Raw genomic sequence first — 8,069 nt, 5'->3', positions numbered from 1 at the left:
GCTTCCACAAGAATAGCGAGCAGTTCATACACCTTTCGATGTACTCGATTAATCAAATAAATAGCGGAGATGACGTATGATGCGAGCTTCCAAGGGGCGTCTTTACAAAAATAGCGAGCGCATGTTTCGTTCACTCGCTCAGACATAGAGGCGTCAACAGACCGCAAAGAGCGAGCGCTCAATTTAAATAGCCAGCCCCTTTTTTCAGAACGAGCGTCCGCAAATAGCGTCCGGCTCTGAATCAGGCCCTCTGACCTGTACCTATACCACATCATTTGCACCCTTTTCACATCAGGGTATTACAGTAGTAAAGATTAAAATCATCCTTTAGTAAATATACCCTCTAGCGTATATACACCATACAGCACGAGACGCCTGCCTTGACTGAGCCGCTCCGAGAGGTGTAACGTACTGTCTTTTCCTTTACATTTTGCATCTTATTGGCATCACAGAAGCAGCGAAGCACCACTCACAGTGCACTACAGATGCTGGGCTGTGACTTTACCCGCACAGGAATTAGTTATTAAACACATACAAAGTCACAGATGACGCACAATGGAACTTGGCGTGAAAAAAAGCCGCAGCTGCTACATCGTAGCACTTCGTATACAGGAACTCATTCAGAGCCGCTCGTAAGTGGCCGCTCATTCGTTCCGAGCGATGTTCGCACATCTGCGCATGCGTATGGGTTGTAATACGCATGCGCGAACCAGTCAGTGCGGTCGAAAATCGTGTGATCGCAAAATAGCGAATGCCTGCTAATTTGAGTGACAGAGTGAGGCGTTTGTGGGTGGTAACAGGGAAGGTGCTTGAAAACGGGGAGTGGAGATCCGAACGCAGGCGTGCCAAAAGGTCAAAACGGGCGTTTTAAGGGTGTGCATAATTAACAAAGCAACGTCATCGATCACGTTAGTTGGGTGTCTTTTAGCCAGAACTGCTCGCATGATTGCGGTAGGAAAATGCAACCACAAGAATAGCGAGCAGTTCATACGCCTTTCGATGTACTCGATTAATCTAATAAATACCGGAGATGACGTATTATGCGAGCGGCCAGGGGGCGTTTTTTACAAAATAACGACCGCATGTTTTGTTCGCTCGTTCAGACATAGAGGCGTCAACAGACCGCAAAAAGCGAACGGTCAATTTAAATAGCCAGCCCCTTTTTCTGAACAAGCGAGCGCAAATAGCGTCCGGCTCTGAATCAGACCCACAGGTCAGACTCATTCACACACAGATGTACAAGTGTTGCACATCAAATTGATCAGTGTAATCTAACAAAGTAGTTTTGTCGCTTCCAGTTGTTTTATTTTTGCAAATAAAATGCAGATTTTCAGCGAGAAAGACGCTCAGCGCGGTCGGGTCACTCAAGACCTGATGCTCCGAAAGGGGCTGTTAGGCGCAACTGAAGCCACAGTATATGAGGACATATCTGTATTAGTGTATAATTTGCGCAATATAATATGCGTGCCGTGTTTTGGTTTGATTTGTTTTTACTCCATCCACATGCATACATTAAATGCAAAGACTGTCGCATTACTATTTGTTACACTCCAGTACATCAGGGGCTTATTTAGAGTTGGACATACATGTTTTGTTTTAAGTAAGATACACATGTCCATATTGTGCATACACACCAAAATATGTGTGCACATGCGACCACATATAGATATTTGTGTATCATTGACAAACATACAAACATACCCATAAACATACTCATAAACATACCCATATGCCTGGAAAGAGTAAACAGGGTGCAGTGTGGTATAGTGCACATAATGTGATGTAGACACATCCCCAGGTTCTGTACACCTCGTAGGTGGAGCACCTCTTGCAGGCACTGCAGGCTGGTGCATATATATGCAATGATGATGTCTAGCCACTTCTTATTGGCTGATTGCACATTGACACATTCTCTCAGCTATGTTATTTCAAGTCGTGGTCTTATCTGAGGTTGCTATGGGCAGGGCTGGGTTTCAAGGTTTCTTGGCACCCTAGGCATTTCTTCAGCCTTACGCCCCCCCCCCCCCCCCTGCCCCCACAAGCCCTTATACAGTGCTCCCAGTAGTGGCCCTCCCTATGCAGTGCCCCCAGTAGTGCCGGCAGTAGTGGTCCCCCCTATGCAGTGCCCCCAGTAGTGGTCCCCCCATGCAGTGCCCCCAATATAGTGCCCTTTATACAGTGCCCCCAGTAGTAGTCCCCCACCTATGCAGTGCCCCTTATATAGTGACCCCAGTTGTAACCCTCCCTATGCAGTGCCCCAAGTAGTGGTCCCACCGATGCAGTGCTCCCAGTAGTAGTCTCCCCCCTAGCAGTGCCCCCAGTAGTAATCCCCCCCAGTAGCAGCCCCAGCAGTGCCTCTAGTAGTAGTCCCCCCCAGCAGTAATCCCTCCCTATGCAGTGCCCCTAGTAGTGGTCCCACCAGTGCAGTGCCTCCAGCAGTAATCCCCCCTATGTAGTGCCCCCAGTAGTAGCCCCCCAGCAGTGCCCCCAGTAGTGGCCCCACCAGTTCAGTGCCTCCAGCAGTAATCCCCCCTATGTAGTGCCCCCAGTAGTAGTCCTCCCAGCAGTGCCCCCAGTAGCAGTCTATCCCAGCAGTCCCCCCAGCAGTACCCCTACTAGTAATTTCCCTCTATGCAGTGTCCCCCAGTAGTGGTCCCTCCAGTGTGCAGTGCCCCCAGCAGTGCCCCTAGTAGTACCCCCAGCAGTGCCCCTAGTAGTACCCCCAACAGTGCTCCTAGTAGTCCTCCCAGCAGTGCCCCTAGTAGTACCCCCAACAGTGCTCCTAGTAGTACCCCCAACAGTGCCCCTAGTAGTACCCCCAGCAGTGCCCCTAGTAGTACCCCCATCAGTCCCCCTAGTAGTGCCCCCATCAGTCACCCTAGTAGTACCCCCAGCAGTGCCCCTAGTAGTAGTAGTCCCCCCCACCAGACACACACACACGAAAAAAAAAGTAACATGGCAGTTAGGAGCTGAGTGGCTGGTAGTTTATCACTTTCCAATTTATCACAGCTCTCTGAGCTGCCCATTGTGAGTGAGGTACTTCCGGGTCTATGACCCAGAAGTCCCTCTGGTGTCATTCTGTGCATGTGCAGAATGACACACGCGCCGCGGGGGGTGCCGGGAGGGATCAGATAGGATCCCTCTCACAGCCCATAGGTTTCTATACGGTATGACATCTGAAGATGGCATTATCCACCGCATCCAAGATGCATTCCTGGGCTTGGTGCCTATGAGAAATGCAGTCAAACCCCCGAAAACTGCATTTTCGGGTGTTTAACCGCATTTCTTGCTTTAGTGCATCCCGTCCAATATGTTCTCTTTAATACAACTTTAGAACAACGAGCACTGTCATGTCACATGAGGCACACGTTTACATGTTTGGACATCAGAGACCTATGTTTGTCACAAATAGAACCATTTTTCAGGTGGACACATCCTGAGAAACATACAACTCAACATATATACACGTAAGTGCGCTTTTTCGTATATTTTCCTATGGATATATAGAGCAGTAATACATAGCTCTTACTTAGACCCTTAATATCCACATCAATGTGTTAATAGGCTATTTGTTACTTTATTGTCCCTACCTTATGTATCATTGTTCTGCTTCAAGGACTCAGATGAATAAGTAACGGTCAATCCTTTGAGAGGTCAGTTCTCAAGCAGCTTATCACAGCTGCGCCCAGCATGAAGATACAGGATCCCCAGGCAAGCCCATAGCCCCAGCTAAACTGAGAAGAGAGTGGGAGGAATGGTGCTGACAGGAACTTAAGAGAAAATAGCAGGAGAGCGCTGGTCTGCAAGAGGACTGAGGAGAGAAAACAGGGAAACCACAGGAAGATGATATAGGCAGGCATGTGCTAGGGACAGTCAAGACTAACACACATCAGCTAGCTTGTAGGGTTTATTGCAATCAAACCATTGGTCTAGGTATTTGTTCGCAAATCAGCATTTTTACTTATACAATAAATCATTTGTGTATAATGGAAAAGAAGTTTGATGTATGACCTTCATTTCATATAGAAGTGCTCTTGGTGTCACACTCATCGCATGTGTGTTTGACAGAAGCCTCAACACAGTAATCTGGGCTGTTGAGCGATTGTGCCCTTCCTATTGTCTAAAGCTTTTTTTCTGACATCTTGCTTGTGACTTGTGCCCCTTCTTGCATCATGACAGTGATATATTATTTGCACTAGTATTTCCTCTAACACCAGCAGGTCATCGCTTCTAACATCAGCACAGACATCTCCATCCAGCCTTTCTCAGCCAGGGCTCTGTGGAACTGTAAGGTTCCACGAACCCTGCTCATGGGTTCAGCAAAATATTAAATTGAGTTGAGAGCCAAACGTAAGGGAGTGTTGTGTCATGTGACCAGGGATTGGGCACCATTTTGCGCTATAGTGTATGGCACTTTACAGGACAGCTCTTATTTCCTCATCGGTAACATCCAAAATTCCACACTGGCTTTTTTCTCTCTGCTGCTCTGAGGTTTTTTCTTCTCTTGTAATTTGTAATTCACAAACTATAGTCACCACTCATGAGCACTCCACTATCGTCACTGTGGTGGGTGCCACATCAGCCATGGTGTTCAGCGGTGAGACCATATTACCTGTCTCATCAGGTAAGCATCTCCCTGGTCTATAAAGTAGCTGGAATGGAGAAATCTGATGATACAGACAAGAGTGTTAAAATATTCCAGTAATGACAGTGAAAGAACTTCTTATGTAATGGGGAACAAAAGTGCTGGTGCACATATCATTGAGTACCATCAGAAATAAAGCTCTGCCCATTAGTTATGACTGTATTAGGGGCACAGAGTTGCCATGTTACTCTGTATTTGTGTATCAGAGTACATGTCATGTCTTTTAGTGGTAGGAATCTCCTCATATATTGGTGGGGGCTGCTCTGTTTTTTCTAAATTGTCAACATGTTGACTGTTGACATTTTATCAATGTCGGCATCATAGCTCTTGACATTGTGGTGTCAGTTTTGTTATTGTTGACCTAATGACTACATCCCCTTGGGTGTAGTTCCTAAAAAATGTAGGAACCAGTAGCGGATCCAGGGCGATCGCCCCCAATAACGCTTATTCTTCTGCCTACAGCTGTCGGCTCTAGCCGCAAACAACTAGACAGGAGGGAAGTGTTTTGTGATCACCTTGATCGACCCCATACCTGGATCCACCACTGGTCGGAATGGAAAAAGGAAGGAGAAGAAATCAGGGAAAGAGATAGAGGCCTTACTCCTTATACTAAGCAGGCCCTTATTTGTAGAAGGCCACGTTGGGGTGCAATTTTTCACAAACCGGCATGATTTGGTGGTAATTTCTTTTTTGTTTTTCTAAATAGAATTTTTTAGAATACCAAGTATGAACAAGACAGACAAGGCACAGAAAACAGATCCACCCACACAGGGGATGGCTGTATATAGTTAAGAAACAAAATAGGTAATACAATGAGGCATAACAAAATCTGAGAACTGCGACTCAGTAAGCAATTTTTCAATGTGGGTTATAGAGAAAAGAAAGAAAGAAGAGGAGAAAGGAGGGTGACCTGGGAGGAACAGCGGTATACATGGAAGAAATTGGACAGATGTGGGCAATGAGGGCCTAAAGAGAAAGGCACAAATTAAAGGGAGGGAGTGGGAGCACCAATGTGGGAGGACCACTCCATTTCATAAAAAACCCATATCTTTGGAGGAGGGCTGACATTGTGGGAGAGTTTTTAGACTTTTAAAGAGATGCTATAAGGCAGGTGGCAGTGCTGAGGACATGTCTGCCAAGTCTGTTTTGGTGTTTGGACCAATCAGGGAACGTTAGTGGAAGCAAAACATGTTTGGAGAGGAAAGGGACTGTGGAACCCAGGAAGGAAGTCAGAAGAGAGTGAACTTCTGCCCAGAATCAATTGCAGGACAGGACAGGACAGGTCCACTAAATGTGGAAGAAAGGCACTATGTCCGGCCACCCCTCCAACAATATGGGAGCAGTATAAAAAAAATGTTATGCAATCAAGTGGGCACTAAGTACCAATGAAACAATAACTTATATGCATTCTCCACCACGGATTGAGAACTTAACAGCACCGGACCATATGTCCAACCAATCCTCAGCATCTAGAGACTCAAATCCCTCTCCAAGGTGTCTATTTATCAAGCAGTGAAAAGCGTGGAGAAGTGGACCAGTGGAGAGTTGCCCATAACAACCAATGAGCTTTGAGGTAGCATTTATCAAGTACAGTCTATAAAATAATAGGTAGGAGATGACTGGTTGCTATAGCTATCTCCAGTGGTTTACTTCTCCACACTTTTCAGTGCTTGATAAATAGACCGCCAAGTGCAGCTCATGCTGCGATAGAGAGGGAGGGATGGTTGGAACAAAGACAGAGTTAAGGTGCGTACACATGGTACGATCAGTCAGCGATAACGATATCACTGACTGATCATCCTGTACCTTCCCAGAGTGCTGGATAATTGATATCGATCTTCCAGCACACCACCAACCCACCAATGATGGCCAACAACCGATATCGACCAGGTTGGCCTGCATGCATGGGCGACGGACGATATCGTTATCGTCCATACGTGCCCGCGTATTGCAGGTCATTGGCAGGTTGGAAGAGACCAAAAAATGCACAATATGATCAATATCGTTATTGTTCATATCGTGCATTTTAATCGTCCCGTGTGTACACACCATTATACAGATTGGAAATAAGGCCTTTGGGCGGCAGCTGTACTTAAAAAGAGAGAGGGGTCTCGAAGATATGAGGGAGGGATGGGAGTGGTAGAAATGCCTAATTTAAAGAAACTGATGACAAGAAGAGCTGGGTAAAGGATAACGATCTTGAAAAGAGGCGAAGGTTTGCCTATTAAATTATTGCCGCTTTATTCACATTGACTCCTATGGTCAAAATCAATTTTTGTTCATAAATGTGATGACGGTATATTACCAGGAAACAAAGACAGTTACCGCAAGACTTATTATACTATAATATACTGAATTCATAATTTTGTACTGTGTATACTGGTTAAGACATATAACAACTTTTCTTGGTGTTGATCATTTTTGAATACTAATTTCTACATCCTACTCCTTTGATTGGCTAGCTTCTAAAATCCAATAATTTTGTTCTCCATCATACAGCAGTATAACATTCGCCTATGTATACAAAATATGTATATCTGGTCCAAATGACAGGGTAATATGTATTTCTACAGTCACACTTTATAAGTCTGCTTTATACTCTTGCCAATCAGTTTTCCCAGTTCACCCAATGCATTACCTGATACAAGTAGCAGAAACGACATATTGCGGAACCTCAGAGGCTGTTTCATTTGACAAATCCACACCACACATGCTACGAACCAAAGCCCAGAAATAAGTGTGGCGCAAAACATCAGCACAAGGGAAGCCATCTGCCAGTCTGCAAACAATTATATTGGAGTTATATATAGTGCATTTCAATTTATGTGTTCCAAATCATGAATCATTAACTAACAAACTAAGGGCCTGATTCAGAGCCGCTCGTAAGCGGCCGCTGGTTCGTTCCGAGCGATGTTTGCCCAACTGCGCATGCGTACGGATCGTAATACGCATGCGCGAACCAGTCAGTGCGGCCGAAAATCGTTTGTTCGCTAAATAGCGAATGCCTGCTATTTTGAGTGACAGGAGGAGGCGTATGTGGGTGGTAACAGGGGAAGGTGCTTGAAAACGGGGAGTGGAAATCCGAACGCAGGCGTGCTTAAAGGTCAAAACGGGTGTTTTATGGGTGTGCATAATTAATACAGCAGCGTCATTGACCACGTCACTGGGTTATTTTATAGTCGGAACTGCTCGCAAGATTGCGGTAGGAAAAAACAACCACAAGAATAGCGAGCAGTTCATACGCTGGTCGATGTACTCGATTAATCTAATAAATAGTGGACATGACGTAGGATGCGAGCGGCCAGGGTGCGTAGTTTTCCAAAAAACGACCGCATGTTTGGTTCGCTCGTTCAGACCTAGAGGCGTGAACAGACCGCAAAGAGCGAACGGTTCATTTGAATAGCCACCCCTTTTTTCTGAACGA

At 45.7% G+C, this 8,069-nt stretch overlaps 1 long non-coding RNA gene across 1 annotated transcript in view; it reads right to left on the bottom strand.

Moving 5' to 3' along the window:
- Positions 1–8,069, bottom strand: part of LOC148542732 (uncharacterized) — a 122,461-nt gene that overhangs the window by 88,644 nt on the left and 25,748 nt on the right. Inside the window, exons 2-3 of the long non-coding RNA XR_015877095.1 lie at positions 7,284–7,424; positions 3,591–3,811 (exon numbers count right to left, since the gene is read on the bottom strand). This is a non-coding gene — a long non-coding RNA (uncharacterized LOC148542732). The remainder of the gene's footprint in view (positions 1–3,590; positions 3,812–7,283; positions 7,425–8,069) is intronic.

Source organism: Taudactylus pleione, unplaced genomic scaffold (assembly GCF_031769625.1).
Source record: "Taudactylus pleione unplaced genomic scaffold, aTauple2 ptg000009l, whole genome shotgun sequence".
Classification (NCBI taxonomy): domain Eukaryota; kingdom Metazoa; phylum Chordata; class Amphibia; order Anura; family Myobatrachidae; genus Taudactylus; species Taudactylus pleione.
The sequence above is the reverse complement of the archived record's forward strand: the minus strand, read 5'-3'. Positions and strand labels throughout refer to the sequence as shown.